The following is a 20,324-nucleotide window of genomic DNA, read 5'->3' on the forward strand; positions in this document are numbered from 1 at the left end:
AGCAATAGAAACCATAACTAAGCCAGCATGAGAAGAACTTGCCCTTAGGTTAGAGTTCCTGTTACTCTCTAAAGCGCCAATGTTATTCTCCAATGTTATTGTTTTTAATGATGTGGGTGTCCCCAGTGGAGTAGTGGCAGGTGGGAGACCATGGAGGGTCAGAGGCCTCAGCAGGTCCCCTTGGCAGGTGGGAGACCTCAGTCAGTGAGAGACAGACAGATACGCTATGCAGAGAGAGTTTGGGGATAGAGTTTATTTAGTGGGTTATAGAAGGAAAGGGGAAGGGGAGAGGGAAAGAGATGGGGAAGAAAGGGGAGAGAGAGAGGCAGCAGCCACCTCTTCAGAAGAGGGACTGGAAGAGCTGGAGGAGGCAGAAGATCCGGTTGCCTAGGTGCAGGAGTGGGAGTAGGCAGGGCTTATCTCTTAAGGGGACAGGGTAATCAGGTGACAGGAAAAGCCAGCAGCAGATCATAACAGTTCCACTTCTAACAATGATGTTTCCTCCCTTTTTTGGCTAAGTGATTATTCCAGTAGCATCTTTGTTTTTCCTCTAATTGTGGTACTGCACTAGCCCTGACTGCAGCACAGCATGGGGGTATATTGTTTGAGCACCAATTGTAGCAGTTGGGCTCCAGCTTCCAGGCAGGAAGAGGCAGGGCTCTGTCCAGTCTTCAGGCAGTGCACTGCAGTGACTTCCGGGAGCCTTTCAGGACAACAAAAGGAGAATGAGAAAGGCACTGTGAAAGAGAATGGAGAGCAACCAGGATAGCACATGAGATGATGCCCAGGAACCTAGGAAAGCTGCTTGGCAGTACTCTCTCCACCTGAGCTGAAGACCAGCCATGACATCATTCTGATGTCCCAGTCAGTACCTGGTCTGGGTAAAGCTAATCCCCAAAGCTGGAGATGACATCTAAAAATCTTTCAGCATTCGTGAACAAGGAGTAACTAAGAGGTGATCCAATCCATTTTTCCTACATTTTGTTTCTTGTTTGGAGACAAAGAAGGATTAGTATGACATGTTTTATGTAGTTTTGTTTGTTTACTTTTTGAAACAAGTTCTCATTATATAGCACTAATTGTCTAGAAACTCATTGACTATACCAGGCTGATCTCAAACTCATAGTTCGAACAGTCTTTAACTCCTGAATGGTATTCAAGGCATGTACCATGTTGTCCAACTGAATATATTTGTGCAGATAGAAAATATGAGTTGTGCCTCTTAAAAACATGCAGACAAACAAACAAATCTAAGACCTGGAAATGTCAGGTCTATATTTGTAACTGCAGACATTTCCTGGAGTTGAGTGTGTACATGTTCTGACTCATGGCCTTTTGGTTCACACGGGCACAGCTTGGCATTGCCTTCTATCTGGTAGCTTCAGTGATTCTCCCCTTTCAGGAGTCCATGTTTGCCCTCTTTGGACCTGACTACTTTAGGAAATTAGCTGGCTGGGGAACATACCAACTCAAGGGGTCTTAGTTGGTAAAATGCATTCTGCCCAAGAAGCTTTTTGGTGATTGAGGGTTTGATGTGGTACCTAATGTAGCTTAGACTGACTTGGAAGGCCTGGGCAGATGAAGAAGACCTTCACTCTTTAATCCTCTTACCTCCATTTCCCACGTGTCTAGAATAACTGTTATAAGCTACTTTATGTGGTACTAGGAATTGAAGTCAGAACCCCTTACACACTGGGCTCTATGTCCCATCTGAAACCCGACTACTGTTAATTGGTGGGCATTCTTTCCCTAAGGAAAGCACCTCTGTCATGGGTGGAAGTGGGGGGTCTACAGGGCAGAGCATATATATCTCTTACATTCTCAGCCAGGTCCTGAGGTGCCTTATCTTCCACAGTCAGCAGCAGGATTTCAGTACCAATATCTAAAAGTATGACTCTGGATGGGACGGTGCTAAGGTGCGGACCAACTGCCAGGTGCACAGTTGGAACTCTCCACTGGAGCGTTCTGTGTTTTCCTTAAGGCTTGACCAGCTGAGGCTGGGTAGGAGGAGGAAAAACCGTGGAAACCGGTCAGTCCCCTGCTGCTCTCTCATTTATGACTGAATTGAAATGTCACTTCTTAACAGGCAGATTTTCCTGCCTGTTCCACAAAGACATTAAACCTGCTGAAGCTGATTGGGGTCTCCCACACAATTTTTGTTAGGTATTGTGATTTCCCCATCACAGTCTGTGGTCACCCAGTAGCCAAGACAGCATCTTAAAAACTAAGCTTTGTATCATAGCTGCCACTTCTTTGTCTGGCAGACGGCTTACTGAGGCGTCTGATTTGCCTGTTGTGCACCACAGCCCAGTCACAAACTGGTATCTTGACATACCCTTGTCTCTCTAATCACTTGGCAATGGTGTTCTACATTTACGGAAATTTGTATTTCAAGAAACCAAGGAAGAGCATAGCACCACCAGAAATTCATGACAGCCTTAAGCAGGGGAAGGCTAACATAAGGGCCCAGGCGAGAGAGAGTATGTTATAGACTTGGGGTTAGAATGATTTCATCAACTTCTGAGCACTTACCCTACAAAATAGATACACTATTGTTATTGGTTTTGAGTCATAGTTGCTGCAGTCAAGAGAGAAACTCACCAAGTTGCTAAGCCTTAACTTTCCAAAGGAGCAGAGGGGTACCACCTTCATTGAAAAGATTGATACCTGGCTAGCCCACTCTGGTTCCTTTATTTATACAATTAAAAGTTAATTCAGTTTGGGAAAGGTTCCTACTATTAAAACTCATCTTGCTCTTGCTCAGATCTGCTGAAAAATGCAGAGGTGGTTTCCAACACTGAAGAGGAAGGGCAGGAGGAGTCAGGTCGTGGGACCATCCTGGCAAATGTCACACATTCCAAGGGAGGAGTGGTAGTTTGAATTTAAATGGTCCCCATGAAGACATGACTGTTCAAAAAGGTATGGCCATGTTGGAGGAAGTGTGTCACTGTGGGGGCAGGCTTTGGGTTTCCTATGCTCAGAATACCACCACTGTATCAGTCGACTTCCTGTTGCCTGCAAGATGGAAGAATCTCAGCTATTACTCCAGCACCAAGTCTGTCTGCATATCATCATACTTACTGTAGAGATAATAATGTATTGAAGCTCTGAAATTTTAGTGAGCCACCACAGATAAATTTTTTATAAGAGTTTGAAGCTATAGAGATGGCTCAACAGTTAAGAGCACTGATTGTTCTTCCAAAGGTCCTGAGTTCAATTCCCAGCAATCACATGGTGGCTCATAGCCATCCGTAATGAGATCTGTGCCCTCTTCTGGCCTGCAGGTGTACATGCAGGCAGAACACTATATATAATAAATAAATCTTTTTTTGCCTTAATTTTATTTTATTTTCCATTCAATTATTTACACTTCCTTTCCTCCTCCCAATCCCGTCCCACTCCCCCAAACCCCCTCCTCCCTCTCCCATCCTGCTTGAGAGAGCACAGGGAACCCTGTCCTGTGGGAAGTCCAAGGCCCTCCCCCCTACATCCAGGCCTAGAGAGCTGTGCATCCATATAGACTAGGGTCCCAAAAAGCCAGAACATGTTGTAAAAGTAAGTCCCAGTGCCTTTATCAATGGCTTCTCAGTCAGCTCCCATTGTCAGCCACAATCAGAGAGTCCAGTTTGATCACATGCTCATTCAGACCGGTTCCAGCTGGATTTGGTGAGCTCCCATTAGAACAGGCGCACTACCTCAGTCGGTGGACCAACCCCTTGCGATCCTGACTTCTTTTTCTTCTCCCTCCTTCTGCCTTTCAACTGGACCTTGGGAGCAAAAAAAAAAATTTTATGAGAAATCTGGTATGAGATCCTGTGGACCAATTACACACAAATTACCACGTTCCTCTCCCTGGTCCCCATAAGCTTGTAACAATAAAACACAAAATGCATTTAGTCCAACTTCAAGAATCCCCATGGTCTATCATAGGTGAAGGAAAGAGGAAATGAAGAGACAAAAGAGGACCATGGGAGTTATCTGGGAATTCAGAGTGTACATGGTATTTAGAGATGCTGACAATGGATATCACTTCACTTTTCTTGGCAGAGGAGAAGGAAAATTGTGGTAGGCAAGTGCAATTCTATTTGACGGGGCAAGACTGTTTAATCCAGCAACTTTTCTATTAAAGCCAATTTTAAACAGGCACACTAAATGCACAATATTTAACCCAATATTCCTGGGCTCAGGTGTCAACCTGTGACCTTGGGTTGTCTTGGCTTTGAGACAGAGTGTTCTGCAGTCAGGCACCAAGATCTCAAATATTGAGCAAACAAGTTCACTCCCTGCATTAACGGGAAAAACAAAAACTGAGTTGATTCAGGAATTTCTCTTGCCAGGGGTGGATCATTGGTAGATTTTCAATATTCTGGCTGGAGATCAAAGCTCATATAAGGGCCCTGCTCCTCTACCCATTCACAAAAGAGAGGGGATGCTTTTGGGGGGGGGTTGTTAACCTGGTTATAAGTTAAATGTAGTCTGTGAGTTAAGCCTGGAATTTGGGGAAGGGCACTGAATCTTTCAGGGAAGGTTCACACTGGGATGATGGCAGGTGCCCAACAGCTTATAGTTCAGGGGGGCTCAAATTGAGGATCCTGTCTCAGTCAAGCCTGTTTCCTGATGTGTCACCATCCACAGAGATGTATGTGAGGGCTTAGAGCTGCTGAGCCGCAGCACCTTCAGTGGGCAGCAGCTAGCCTGGGGACAGGTCATCCACTTAGAGTATTCCCCACTAGGGCAAGGACTTAGTGAGAGCAGAAGAGACAAAGGTGGAGTCCCCTTGTTCCCCTTCGGCATCTTCCTTTTCCGCAAATGACTTGTAGGTCCACCACGGATGGATCCAGAGCTGTAGGTTGTCACCGTGCAAGGACCCTGAGCCTGGCATCCTTGCAAGCAAAGGCAAAAAGAATCATCAGTGACTCTGAGGTTGAGCCACGCTGGCTGTGGTCGCCCACTCCGACTCTTCCCACACTGCTGAAATGCAGGTGGCCGTGCCGAGGGCGTAGTGCGGAGGAGGTACCACCTCAGAAGTATGTTGTATGATTGTTGGGTTTGTGAATCCACCTAGTAGAACAGGTAAGTAGTTTTATTATTACCTGGGTGTGTAGATAAATGGCAGACAAGAAATGAGATATTTCTACTTCAGTCAGTGCTTAAGGCAGTTGAATTGTCCCTAGTTCAGTCTTAAATCTCCCCTCACCCAGATGCCTGAGAAGTGGCAGCCTGTCGTTGGCCCTGCCCACAGGCCTTTCTCCCTAGCAGTTTCATTTATACACAGAGGCTTGTCTTTCTGGAATTCCCCTGAAGTCTGCTGGAGAAGCTTGGGAGTCACTGGTTCCTAGATTTTACTCACAATTGCTTTGATTCTTTCACCCATCCATCCTTCATTTATTCTTCCCCTTTGTAAAATGTATTTTAATAGTTCTAAAAATTCTTTTCTCATAGTTCTGTGTCCTTATTCATTTATTCATTCAATTGTTTAAAATATTTTCTGCAGTACTTGCTTCAACCGCTTATATATTAAAATAGGAATAATACAGAGAGGATTGCATGGCCCTTGTGGAAGGAACCCCTCCCTCCCCACAGTTTTGTGCGCAAGCTGCCATGGTAAAGTAGGCTATTGTGGAATTTTTGTCTAGACTGTTGTCAGTCATTTTAAAGGGAATGCATTGTTCCTGAGACGTGTTCAGGACTGTCAGGTCAGGTGCACCATGGGTATTGGCTAGAGAAGGATCAGTGGCAACAGGCTATGTAGACTTTTTCCAGTCTTGCATCTGGACTTCTGACATCTTCCAAAGCTCAAGCCTGGACTGCTGCATAATTTCCTGTGTGCTATGGACCACACCAGGTACCCAACAGCAAGCTGGTTCAAAGATGCTACTTCAAAGCAGGAGACTCCAGCATCGTTCCCATGACACCTGCCAAGCCCTCGTACTTCCTTTGAGTCTTCATCACAGACAGGGTCAGATGTAATCCTCTAGACACTTGTTAATGTCTTATACTTTTGGTATCAGAATGTTCTCCCAAAGGTCTAGTTCCGTTGCTTCTACTGCTATTTTTCTCCTGCAGTGTGCCTCTGGCAGAGGTCATAGAGCCACCCATTGCTCTAACAATTCTTATAGGGGAAGCAGTAGATCACTCCCAACTTACCCCACACCTATGACAAGTATAGCTGAAATAACAAGAAGCCACGCCTGCCTTTCATGTATATAGAAATGCCTAGACCCTTGGTCTGGTATTTTTTGGTTTGTATATTTGGCATTTCTTTTTTTTTTTTTTTTCAGACAAAATCACTTTGTAGCTGTCCAGTATTAGAACTCCCTGAGGAATGCAGGGTAGCTTCAAACTTACACAGCTGGTACTGTCTATGGCTTATGGGTAGTAGGACTAAAATTAATCTACCATGCCTGATCTGATGTCACTTTTAAAGAAAATATTGAAAGCAATTATATCATAAGATCAATGTTTGCCACTTTTTATTTTTCAATTTTGATTTACAGTCCATCCGCAGTTCTCCTCCCACCCCTCCTCTCACCAGCCCAATAATTTTCATTTAACCACAATATGATTGTTTAACTCACATACGTATATATGTATGTATGTATATATATATATAAACACATACATATATACACATATAAATGTATATGTGTTGAATTAACTGGGTTCAGGAAATATCCAGGCTAGCTAAAAGATAAAACAATTATTTTCTTATTTATTATAAGGGGAAAACTCAGAAACAGGAACTAGAAGTCCAAGTTTACCTGTGCTGCGAGGGAGCCACACAGAGAGAGCACCTGGGCCTCACATGCCCATTTTTCTCCACACCCTAACTTAGTACCACCTCTTAAAGATAATTGGTTGAGAAAACTTCTCCATCACACACATATGTGTGTGTGTGTGTATTTATGTATGTATATGTATGTGTATGTGTGTGTGTATGTTCTGGCAAGGACAGTAGTTAAAGAAAGTCTATGCTCTTTAAATGCAATCTTATATGCAGTATAAACTCATTGTTTTGTTCAGATTTCCAGCCTTCTAGTACAAAATTAGTAGTAAATGGACATCAGCTTGATATCTTGACCTACATCTCTCTGTATCTGGGCACTTCTCTGCTCTCCATTGTATACAGATTTGTCTTGGACTTCACTACAGATATGCATCATGCCAATCCCATAGTATTCATCTGTAGAGGACAGCACTAGGCAGGGCACAGGGCTCCGGGATCTTCAGAAAAACACCATTATGCCATATCTGGAATATGACTTTGTCATACAACTCTTTATGCATATACTCTCTTGGACCCATTACAGCTAAAAGTGACCTTTTGATTTCTGCATGTGTCCAGTTGTGGTGTTCTGTGATGGTTTCCATTTTCTGTAAAGAGAAAGTTTTTCAAGGAGGATTCATAGAGACACTTATCTGATGCTATCACTTTGCTTTATGAAATTAATATGATACTTCAAGGAGCAACTGGAACAATTATGTAAAATTCAAGTGTTCATGTTAACTGCGTGATGGAAAATCCTGGTGGTATATTTTATGGACTTAGAATTGCTGAGAAGACACCTCACTAGTGGGTCTGTGAGGGTATTTTCACAGATATTCAAATCATGTTTGATTATTGTTTTGTGAGTTGGGGTTCCAGTCTGAGTAAAAAGGGTGACAAAATGTGACCTGATGCCCTTCATTCTTGCTACCTAGCATTCCCAGCAGTTCTGACATAGTTGTACACTCTCAATACAGAGCCTAAATGGACCTTTCTAGCTCTTTTGTTCTGAAAAACTTTAAATAATATATTCTTTTAAAAATTATTCTCTCATCCATCCTGACTGTGGCTTCTCCTCATTCACTCTTAAGAGTATCTTACCCAACTCCCTTTTCACCCAGATCCACTTCACACCATGTCTCCCAAAAAAGAGTAGGTTTCCCAGTGACATCAACGAATATGGCATATAAAATAAGACCAGGCATAAACCCCGACATCAAGGCAGACTGAGAAAACCAAGTAGAAGGAAAAGGGTCCAAAAGCAATAAAAATGGAAATAATGCAAAGCAATCAAGCATAATGTATAAACAGAAGACCTTGCAGTCCCCATGATTGAGGGTTCAGTGTCTGTGAGCCCCCATGAACCTTGCTTAACTGACTCTTTTATATTTTTTTAAAAATGCTGCAAGATCCCCTGCAGCAGTAGGCAGCAGAAATGCTGTAGGTCCCAAATGGTGGTAGCGGGCCATGTGGCAGCAGGCAGCGGGTCCTGGGAGCAGCCAGTCCCAGGCAGAGACGGCTGCCAGTCCCAGAGCAGTGGCCCAAGTGGTGGTAGAGGGCCATATGGAAGCAGACAGCAGGCTCTGGGAGCAGCCAGAGATGGCTGCGGGTCCTCGAGCAGTGGCTGGTCCCAGGCAGGGAGACACATGGCAGGCAGGCAGGAGACAGAGACATGGATAGACATGACTTGCAGAGTGAGGTTGAATATTTATTCAGGGGGTTGTGGAGGGGAAAGGGTGAAGGGGGACAGAGAGAGAGAGAGGGGGGAGAGAGAGAGAGAGAGAGAGAGAGAGAGAGAGAGAGAGAGAGAGAGAGAGAGAAGAGGAAAGGAGAAAGAGACAGAGAAGGGGGAAGCAGAGAAGTGGGGAGAGAGGCAGAAACGAAGCTGCCTCTCCGGAAGAAAGGTGGAAAAGAGAGTAAGCTCAGGCCAGAAGGTGAAGATCAGCCTGCCTCAGCGGATGGGGGAGGGAGGAGTGGGCGTGGCTTGTCTCTCAGACAGAAAACCATAACAGACTCTACCAGTTGTAATCTCTTAATGTTCTTGGTCTTTTTGTTCCCACAGTTTCACCTCCCCTTTTCCACAGAGTTCACTGAGCTATGCCTGTAGGGAACCAATGAAAACCTCCAACATGGGCTCTCCCTCTGTCTAATGCTCTAATGTGGGTCTCTCCTTCCTTCCCATCAGCTGTTGGAGGCACCCGCTCTGGTGATGACTGGATTAGGTACTGGATTATTTGCTTTGATGATGTCTAGTTTCTTTAGTTCTTCATATATTTTAGATATCAGCCTTTTGTTAAGTGTAGAGTTGGTGAAAATCTTTTCCTCCAGTTGCAACCTACAGACATTGCTCCATTTAGCTGTTCATCTGGACCTGCCAAGTGCAGTTTGAGCTTTGGTGCTAAAGGGTTACAGCTGGCTACTACAGTACCAACACTATGGCATAGCCTTGCAAGTGTTCTATTGTCAGAAGCCGGCTTCTGCACGCAGCGTGTTAGAGGAGTAGCCAGTGTCAGGCACAGGGCCATCCTATCTTCTAGACCTCCCACCTACTGCCTGAAAAATTTTCAGTAGTTCTAGAGTCTGAAGGCAAGGACAGGGCCCCACATCCCAGAGAGTAAATTGTCCTACCCTCTCTTTAAATTGCTATTCCTCCAGTCTGAACGCGTTATCACTCTTGGACATCCCTACTAATTGAAGTAGGAACTGTGATAGACCAGCAGAGGGAGTAAGTAGCCTGGGATGTGGCAGGTTGGGGTGATTTTTTCCTAGGGAATTCAGGAAAGGCCTATCAAGAACCTGTGAACAACAGAGACTTGAAGGAGACAAAGGATGAAGTTGGGATCTAAATCTCTATTTCCAGCAGGATTAGAGAAAGGAAAGACATTGCAGACCAGATGGTTTTACAAAAGAAAACTTGAGTTCTGGGGCATATAGAGAGGAGGGATTCCTGTGTAGGGCCTAGAGCTGGGAAGTTCCACAGACGGCTTATATGAGAAGTCTAGCTGGGGCTGAAAACAGGTACAGTTTACAACTGGAAGGGGTGAACATGCACACTAACCGTGTGTTGCTGTTTCAGGCTGCCACTCAGCAGCCTTACCCTGAAACTAAACGTTTCAACAGCATGACTGGAAATGTGGAGAGCTACTTTTCTCTAAACAGGGTTTCTCTGTAGCTTTGGAGCCTGTTTGAACTAATTCTTATAGATCAGGCTGGCCTCAAACTCAGAGATCCGCCTGCCTCTGCCTCCCAAGTGCTGGGATTAAAGGCATGTGCCACCACCGCCCAGCCTAGGGAGGTTGTACTTTAAAATCTTGTTATTAGAGGCATGGAATTAGCAGGGGTCCCTTGAGGCTGGAGGATAGTGTGGTTCTTGAAGAAAATAATCACCATGTGGCAAACAATTGCCCCTACTAATCCACCTTAGTCCTTTTCTGTCTTCGAGGCACCACATTGCAGGAGAAGCAAACACTCATATACCACTGTTTCATAATGGAGCCAGGATGCCACCTTGTCCACCTCCTGACTCCTTCTGGTCTAGTCGCATCTCTGCCGAGAGTGTCAAATCTGTTTAAGCTCCATTTCCAGAGTAAAGAATCAGTGTACTGCTTCATGAATGACATAATTGGCATACCTATTCTGTTCTGCAGCTGGTTATGGAAACTCAGGAGCACAGCACAGTGCACTTTCTGATCCGGGCAGGTTCCCTGGTAGATGAGCACATACTTAGTGGATGCACAGCTGTGGATTTGCAGATTGCCTGGTGTGTCAACAGTATCTCATCCACTGTTTGTGAGGCTGCTATACTGTGGAAAGGGGATTTTCCTGCCTTAAGGAAGTAGGGCATAATAGAAGAGGTCCACAGATATGTAACCAGGTAGGTATGCCAGTCAAGACTTCTTGAGTAATGTAATGGTTCCAGTGAGTCTCAAGATCCTAATGGAAAAACAAAACAGAAACCAGACCAGTTTCAACAGCAGCAGCACCAGGTCCTTGACAATTTTGTCATTGTTGTCAACCTAAGACTTCTGTTGTAGGGGCTCCACGATGGGGAGGAGTATTAATCTCTTCTTGCTTTTTGGACATCAGGTAACTGTTATACTGTTGTCTTGAAGTGTTTGGGCCTCATTATTTTCTCAATGTTGCCTATTTCTCCATAGATGATTGTGACAGAGAAGCTTGGTGAAGGTGTAAGCCTATTGGAGACAGTCACCTGTGGGCAATCAAAACTCTTTCTTTGATACCGAGTCTCATGTGGTTTAGCCTTGGCTGTGCTATACCTGCTTAATCTTCTTGGTTTTCTTTGTCTTGTCTCTGCCACTGCTGTCCTCTGCATCTGCACCCACATCTTCAATCTTAGGCTGCTTCCCCCTTATTGTCCTCCTTTTTCATATTTTTCTCTTCCTCTTTCTCATCTTTACTCATCTTTCTCTTTCCTTCATCCTCTGATTAAATCACCAAATATAGTATGAGTTGTGAGAAACTCAGCAGCAGCCAAGCCAGAGGCCAGGAGCCGACAGAACAGCCTGCTCAGGCTGCCAAGCCCACACTCACATAGAGTGATGGGACAGCCCGTGGGTTGTTTCTTCACGACTACCTTGACACCACTCCCCCGCCACGCCCACCCTCTCTTGTTTGTTTGTCCTGATGGGGTTTCTCTGTGTAGTCCTGGCTGTCCTGGAACTAGCTCAGTAGGCCAGGCCCTCCTTGAACTCACAAAGTTCTGGCTGCCTCTCCCTCCCAAATGCTGGGATTAAAGGTGTGCACCACCTCTGCCAGCCCTGTCTGATTTTCGGAGGTGAGGGATCAGACTGGTTACACAGTCAAAGTGTCACCTATATAAAGATGAATCATAATATAGCATGAAGACATGGAATTAAAACTACAACTAGACCAGTTTAAAACACACTGCTCAAGACTGCTGACTTACTCAGCAAGTTCCAGCCAGCACAAGGCACACAGCCAGCTTACCGTGGTCTGCATGAACTGTGAAGGATCCAACAGTTAATCATTTAAACGTGTGCATCAAGCAAGGCTAGCTTATAACCTTGAGGGTTGGAGATGAGGCTTCTACTGTTGTCTAACTTAAGATATTTTCTTGGACACACATAGTGAATCTTTCCCAAGGCCTACATAAACATATACACAGTCACATTATTCCATTTCTCCAGACTGTCCCTTCTCCTTCAAATCTGGGGCAGATGTGTGACACGAACAGCTGGATTATTCTATTCAATCACTCCCACCAAGTGTCCTAATGTGCATCAATTCTCCCACTTCTGTGAAATTTTTCAAATACAAAGAATCCTCCCTTCTGAAGCATTAGAGATTAACTCCTGTAGGAAACTTTTATTGTTGGAGCAGCAAGTAATAATGAAGAGGCACATGAGCTGAGTGATTTCTGCCTGAAGTGCAAAGCTCTCTCCTCTGGCCTCTATGGATGAAAGGATGACGTATTAACATAAAACTTAATTTCTGGACATTGTAAAATATTAAAGTTAGCCTCTTTCAATTAAGACAAAGATATCACTGCTTTAAGTCCTAAGAGATGAAAATGTACATCTAGGAATAAAAGGATGATGTATTAACATGAAACATAATTGTTGCACATTGTAAAATATTAAAGTTAACTTCTTTCAATCAGGTGGCCTTATTCAGAGACAAAGATAACACTGTTTAAGTCCTAAGAGATGAAAATGTATGTTTTAAAAAGATGTTGAAAGTCAGTGAGAAGGGAAATCAAGAGTGGAAAACATTTAAACAATGGTTGTGCAACCAATGGAAGGCTGCATTGTATGATAGAGATCAGCTAGGAGGCTCAGAACCTCAACTCCTACTAAAGCATCTTGGGAAAAAGTGCAGAATCACAGTTCACTAGATTAAGGAACACAATGCCTGTGCACTTATAAATGGACAAGTTGCTAACTCACAGGCTACTTTTAACCTTTTGAAAAGTTCAACCCAAAAGACCAGAAATCAACTCTCTTTTGAGAGTGGGCCTACTCTTGGATCCCTAGGCAGAATTTTCAAAACGTGCCAATGACTCATCTGTGGCAAGAGAAATTTTCCAATAATTCAGTTTTAATTTTTTTGTACTGCTGCCCTAAGGACCATCTTTCCAGCAGTGTATCACTAAAGGGGATCCATGGAGTTGGCATACTAAGACATCTTTATCTGAGGAAAGGAGGAGAGACGCACACACACTTGATGGTTTCTTTCTTCTGTATTATCTTCATTGTTTCTCTGACCTTATTTTTCCTCTACAGTTTATACACCCAACAAAATCTTTCAGGAAATATAAGAATTACAATGTAGTTACATTCTATTTTTTAATTGAATAATTAAAATGAATACAGGTTAAAAATACACTTTTCATTTGCCTTACCTGATTAAAACAATTTCATCCTAAGAATTTACACAGATTTACATTTATGTAACTTTTTATAAATTAAGAGAGTATGAGGGACCAGGATATTTTCTTTAACCAGATATTTTGCTGACAGACTGCATATTGAGGTTTCAAAGAAAGAATCCACTTTGTTATGTATCTTGAAATGTAATCTCATAAGGAATCACCCATTGGTGATTTAGGTGATCATTGTTTAATTTCCATGTGTTTGTGAGCTTTCTGAAATCAATGTTGTTGTTGAATTTTAATTTTAAGCCAAATTGATCTGATAAGATACATGGGATTATTCTATTTTTTTTAACTGTTGAAGTTTGCTTTGTTACCTAGTATATGGTCAGTTTTTGAGAAGGTTCCATGACGTGCTGAGAAGAAGGCATATTCTTTTGCTTGGATGGAATGTTCCGTAGATGTTTGTTAAGTCCATTTGACTCATACCATCTGCAAGTTCCCTTATTTCTTTTTTAAGTTTATGTCTGTCAGATGCGTCCAGAGGTGAGAGTGGGGTGTTGAAGTCTCCCACTATTAAGTGTAAGGGGTTTAATGTGTGATTGAAACTTTAAAAGTGTTTCTTTTACACATGAGGGTGCCCTTGTATTTCGGGCATAGATGTTAAGTATTGAGATTTCCTCTTGATGGATTTTTCCTGTGACAAATATGAAATGTCCTTCTTTGTCTCTTTTGGTTGATTTTAGTTTGACATCTATTTTGTTAGATATTAGGATAGATATTGCAGCTTGTTTCCCAGGTCCATTTGATTGGAATTTTTTTCCAATCCTTTACTCTGAAGTGATATCTGTCTTTGAGTTTGAGGTATTTTCTTGTATAAAGCAGAAGGATGGATTCTGTTTTCATATCCAATCTGTTAGCCTGTGTCTCTTTATAGGTGAGTTGAGTCCATTTCTATTAAGGGATATCAGTGATTGCTAGTTCCTGTTATTTTAGTTTCTGTTGTCGGTGATATTATTTTGTGTGTTTCCCTTCTTTGGGATTTGCTGCTGTGAGATCATCTATTCTCTGTGTTGTAGATGTGGCTATTGTCCTTGAGTTGGAGTTTTCCTTTTAGTACTTTGTGTAAGGCTGGGTATTGGTTAAATCTGGTGCAGACATAGAGTATCTTGTTTTGTCCATCAAAGGTGATTGAAAGTTTTGCTGGATACAGTAGTCTGGGCTAGTATCCATGGTCTCTTAGTGTCCACAGAATGCTTGACCAGGACTTTCTGGCTTTCCTTGTTTCCATTGAGAAGTCAGGTATAATTCTGATAGGTCTGCCTTTATGTGTTGGCCTTTTTCTTTTACAGCTCTGTGTTGTATGAAAGCAGAGAAGGTTAGCCACGGTTAACCTTTAACAAACACTTTCTGCCTTAAGCACAGACATCTGGAAGCTAGTGTGTACAGAGGTAAATGTTTAATGATTGTCTCGTGCTTCCCAGCATCCCAGCTAGGCAGGTGCTGCAGACAAAGGTTAGCTTGTAATTGTTGCCTCTATGGGATCCCTTCTTGTCTTCCCTTCATTTTTAACTCTCCCCCATGTGACTCTACTCTCTGCCTTGCATTCTTTCAGGGACAGTGAGAAGTGGTCATTCAACCACAATCCTTTGCAAACATTCTAAGTAAACATTCTAAGTAAAAGTTCTATAACCAAAGGTTGTAAAATTTAAAATGTAATGTACATTTAAGCCTGACCTCAAGGTAGTAAAAGCTCCTTGTCCCGTACCTGATGCTTGACTTGAAGTTTGCTCCTGGTTTAATAGTTTTTGGTGGTCTGTCCTGCATCATTGTTTTACTCCTAGACTCAACAGGATAGATCCAAGAGATGATCATACTGCATTAGGGGCAGCGCGGACTTCCCAGTGTATATTCACATCATGCCATACACCAGAGAAAAGTATCAGCAGCAAACATGCAAAGAAAAGCAGTAGCAAGAAACATTCTAGGACCAAGGCTCTTGGGGACTTGCCTACTAGAGATTCACTCATCAGGGTTTTGTTTCCTGGTTGGCAGATTCCCTGGCATCAGTTGCCATCTGCTTCTCCTCTGACATGCCCATCAGCATTTTCCTATTGAGGGAAGGATTGTTCCTATTTATGAGATCTCAGTACCTGACTTGGAATCACCCTATCCAAGAAGTATGACAACCCCAGATTACAGGTTTCCATTTGAGCCCAGGAAGCTTTGGTTATGGGTTCTGCTAGAGTGGCTGCTTGTAATTGGCTCTAACAGAAGGGTGGCCAGACGAACCACCAGCAAACAGGGTAGGCACTTGCCTGCCCCAGTTTTCTTCCCTCTCTGTTAAGAAAAGTGAAGTGGTGCCTGTTTTCAGACTCCCCAAAACCCTGCACCTCCTGAATTCCCCAAATTAATCCTCATGATCCTGTCTCTTCGTTTTCGCAGTCCTTCCATAGGACCAATGGGACTGAGGGACAGCTAGACAGAGAGGCCGTTGATTGTGTGCGATTGAGTCACCAGAAGAACACCTGGCCTTAGTAGAACATATTAACAGAGGAAACAACTGTTGTAGATGACGGACAGAATCAGGACAGTTGGAGTCTAAGGTGAGGGACGCGGGAATTTAGGGATTACCTGTCCTAACCTGGTTTCTTGAAATGGGGAGTCTCTGTTTGGTATTGACAAAGAGTCTCTGTCTTGTGAATGAGAGAGAAGAAACCATAGAAACCTTTCATAGTTTGTGCCTCGTTCAAAAACCATCAGTCCCAAACCTCAAAGCTTCGGGAGCTCCATGCAAACTACCCACACATTCCTCCTTCTATAGCCTGAGTTCCAGCCTCGGACAGGTCTCTTTAGAGAAGGCTCGGGACACCCCAGCAGAGCTCTTTCCTCATTTGGTGCTGGGTGAACTGAGAAGTGTGGAAGTGGGGAAAGGAAGTGGGAGGATGGGAGACTGAGGGAGACAGGGAGGCGGTTGCAGGAATGTAAGCCAGAGATCAGGCCATGGCTTGAAGGGATGTAGAAGTGGTTCCTGCCTCCCTCCATTTACCGCTTGCCTACAGCAAAAGCTTACTCCCTCCTCAGTAATTTTCCACAAGTCAAGATAGGTCTTTAAACCAGGGTTTTCCAAGGCAGCTGTTCAGGTTTAGTCCATTAAGGCTGGCTTTTGTTTTTCTTACGTGAAGTGTACAAACTTCTCATCGCAACAGCCTGGTTGCTACTAAGTCACAACTCTTTCACCCTGTGCTCCATCTAATGCATGTCTGCACTATAGAAATTTCCCCCTTGGAGCTGTATCTAGGAGACAGTTTCTGACTAGGCACCATGAGACCTGTACAGGCAGAGACTCTGGGGAAGGGCAGTGGTCTCTCCTTACTCTCTGCCCTCCCTTGGAGTTGCTGGAAGAATATCAAAAACTCACTCGTCCTGTCCCCCTGTTTGGTGGGTAGCTCAGTCCTGGAAACTTGCTCTGTAACTCTCAAGCAGTTTTCAGTTTAGATTTGAGTTAGAGATTGCCTAGCAGAGCCCTGAGGGTAGAAGGTGGAAGGCTGTGGATAAGTTGACTGGAAGGGCCCCTGTTATCACTGTGCCAGCCATGGGAGCCAGCCATGGGAGCATCGAGCTGCCACCTCCAGAATCCTGGCTTCCTGTGGCAACCCATCATATTCTAGTCCAAAATTCTTCTTACTATACTTGTTTTTAGGGTAGGCAGTCAGAGGTTGATGTATTCATTCCAAATCCACGATTCCAGCATAAACTCTCTTCTCCTCCTCAAGGCGTGACACCTGGCAGTAATTTGTATTGCATCAGCACTGCTTTATTCCACCTGGGTTTCTTGCCTCAGGAAGTCCTGTACATTTAGAAGAATTTTTGCCACGTAAGTAGAGAGAAGCTTTGGTTAGACACCTGTTTATTCCTGGGCTGCCATCCACAACAGCTGAATCAGAAGCCATAGGAAGCCATCAGCCAGATGCAGAGCCAGCAGCTGCGATACAATAATGAATGAGTACGTTGAAGTCCCTGCGCCTGAGTTACCCCAAGACTGTGCTGAGCAGAATTGTCAGCTCCTAGTTTGATAGCATGCTGGCAAATTGTTGTATGGAGGACTCATTCCAGCTTTAGGGCAGAAGGTGTTATTGTCTTTGTGGTATATGCAGGGAAGTCTTAACAAGAAACACAACAGCTTAATTGAGTCTTAAAAGATGGAGTAGTCTTGTCTATTTCCAATATCCAGGAGGATAACTGAGAGGAGTGGGGGGAGGGGCAGAGGAGTGGGAGGAGGGGGAGGGAAATGGGAGGCTGGGAGGAGGCGGAAAATTTTTCAATAAAAAAAGATGGAGGAGTCAGGTGTGCTTCCCTGTCTCCTCTGTCTTTCTTCCTCTAACGTAACCCCAGAGATCAGCTCTTGAGGATAATACAAATCTCTTTAGTGGAAGCAATATTAAGAGAAAAGTTTTGTTTTGTTTTCTCTGATTCCAGAGTTGGGAACCTAAGAATATGGGAAAGGGCTTGGGAGCAACTTCATAGAAGACTGGAATGGCCTTCATAGCTACATTCAGAGAAGCTGGTAGGATCAGAAGATGATTACTGTCGCAGTGGTTCTATGTCCCTCTGAGCCTACACACTTTGCTATTGATCTGGAACAGATAGATCAGTTTGGGATTTGGTGCTGAAGGGGGACAGCTGAATACTACAGGATCAACGTGGTGACACAGCCTTGCATGAATCTCCTTGTCAGAAGCCGGCTTGTGCACGCTGCCTGTTGGAGGAGCAGCCAGTGCCAGGCAAAGAGCCCCTCACCACCTAGACCTCCCATTTAAGAAATGAAAAGTTTTAAGTAGCTCCAGGTTCTGAGGGGCAAAGACAGGGCCCATGTCCTAGGGAAGGAAGTCTCCTACTTTTACATTGCTGTCTCTTCAGTCTAAGTGCATAGGCAATCTATAAATTCTTTCTACATGATTGAGTAAATGAATAGTTTCAGAATTTATGCAGTCTCTGCTGTGTAAAAATTGATGTATTGCACCACACATAATAAATTCAGCCGTAACTATCTGAACTCCCCTTCTAGATCATTATCCCACTCATTATCCTAGGAGTGGAGCTTACATTTGAGGAAAAACCAAGGAAGAATGAGACAGACAAGAAATATACAAAGTAAACTATATGTGTATTTAAGGGAAGTGAGTACACTGATCAATTTTTAGAGGGAGAAAGGCTAAAATGCGGCAGGTTGGAGGTAAATTTTTCTTAGGGAATTCAGGGAAGGCCTCAATGTCAGGAACCTTTGAACAGAGACTTAAAAGGGACAAGGATGAAGTAGGAATCTAAACTTCTGTGACAAGCAGGGCTACACAAAGGGAAGGACACTGCAGACCAGAAGGAAGGATAAAAGTAAAACAAGACCATGGGGCATATAAAAAGGAGTGGCCCCAGGTAGAACTTAGGGGCATGAGGATCCATAGGCAGCTTATCTAAGAAGCCTAGCTGGGTACCTAGCCTAGAAGACAGCAGGTACAGTTTAGAGTTGAGGAATACAAATATGAGCATTGAAAAAGTATTCATTCATCTTTGGGTCTGTCACTCAGCAGTCTGAACCCTGAAACATGAAAGCCTAAACCTTCTGTTGGAGCCTCTCCACAGTGGGTGGGAAAGATGGATCTCTTGGTGATTTTTGGTCATCAGGTACCCATTAGAGAATTATCTTGAACTATCTGGGCTTTAATGACAACTTGGTCCTACAAGTTGTCTATCCAGCCACAGGTTCTGTTCTCAATGCAGCAGGATGAAGACCATAGTCCGGTGGGTGTGGTCACTTGGGAAGAGGCAAAAACGTTTTTGATACAGGGTCTCACATGATGTAGCCCTTGGTTGTCCTGTTACTGATTCTCTTCCTGATTTTCTTTACTTTGTGTTTGCCTCTGACATTCTCCTCATCTATTCCCATATCTTGAATCTTAGACTTCTCCATCTTCCTCCTCTTTCTCACTTTCCTCTTCCTCTGTCTAATCTTCCCTGACCTCACTCTCTCCTATTTCTCCAGATAAGTCTCCAAATGTAATAATGAGTTGTAGTGAGTTCAATAACAGCAAAGCCAGAAGCCAGGAGCCAAAACAACAGCCTGCTCAGACTGCCAAGCCCACACTTACACAGAGTGATGAGACAGCCCATGAACTGTGTTTTCAGAACTTCCTTGAACCCCTCTCCCTAAATGTTCTGTATGAATTTGTATAAGGTAAAGAACTGGATTCAATGAGCTCACCTATAAAAAGATGATACATAATAAAGTATAAAGACAAGGAATTTAAACTTCACCTAAACATTTAAAATACAGTGTTGAAGACTTGACTTACTCAGCGTTTTCCACCAACCACTCCAATGAGCACAGGCAGCTAACTGTTGTGAGCATGAACCAGAAAGGGGCCACCAGCAGAGGATGCCAAGGCATGCTGCTCATCTTGATACCCTGTGTTTGCTACTACTTTCTCTGCTACCAGAAAGCAGAATCAAATCCAAAACCAATTGTGCAATCACATAGTTGCTTCCAACAGACAGTGGGAGGATTCTCAAAGTTGAGAGAGCCAGCAAGATTCCTCTGCCCAAGGAAAAGCTCTTGCTCAGCAAACATTACAACCCAGGTTTCAAACTCCACAACCTAATTGTTACAGTTTTCCTCTACCCTCCACATGTACTCACTCTAAAACCTAGTACGTGCAGCCGTCAAGTACGTTTTGAAAATTTGAGAAGCCAAAAGCACCAATGAACTCAGAATGGTATGGGGAAAGGCCAGGCACCTTGACAGCCTCCACCAGCGTGTTTGTGCCAGAAGCTGCAGCGGCTATTATGTTTGATTTCAGTTCAGCCTTGGTCATGTCCAGGTCTCTGTCTAGCAAGGACAGGATGCATTCCAGGGGAATGGAGATTAGGCCATTTTTCAGCTCCTTAGTGTTGTCTAACTTAGAAGGTTCTTTTGGGTTCTCAGACACATTATTGTATTAGCCCTAACAGGCCCTTCCCTTTCAATCTTGTGGCCGAATTTTGGGATCAACGACTGCATTGTTCCTCAGCCACTCCCATTAAGGGTCACAGTACACATCACTTCTCCCATTTCTATAAAGTTTTCAGAATACAGCAGAACACTCCCTTCTGAAGCGATAGTGATCAAATCCTGTGGTAAACTTTCCTCGTTTGAATAGAAAGTGTGGTTGA

The sequence above is a fragment of the Chionomys nivalis genome, chromosome 6, assembly GCF_950005125.1.
Source record: "Chionomys nivalis chromosome 6, mChiNiv1.1, whole genome shotgun sequence".
Lineage (NCBI taxonomy): Eukaryota > Metazoa > Chordata > Mammalia > Rodentia > Cricetidae > Chionomys > Chionomys nivalis.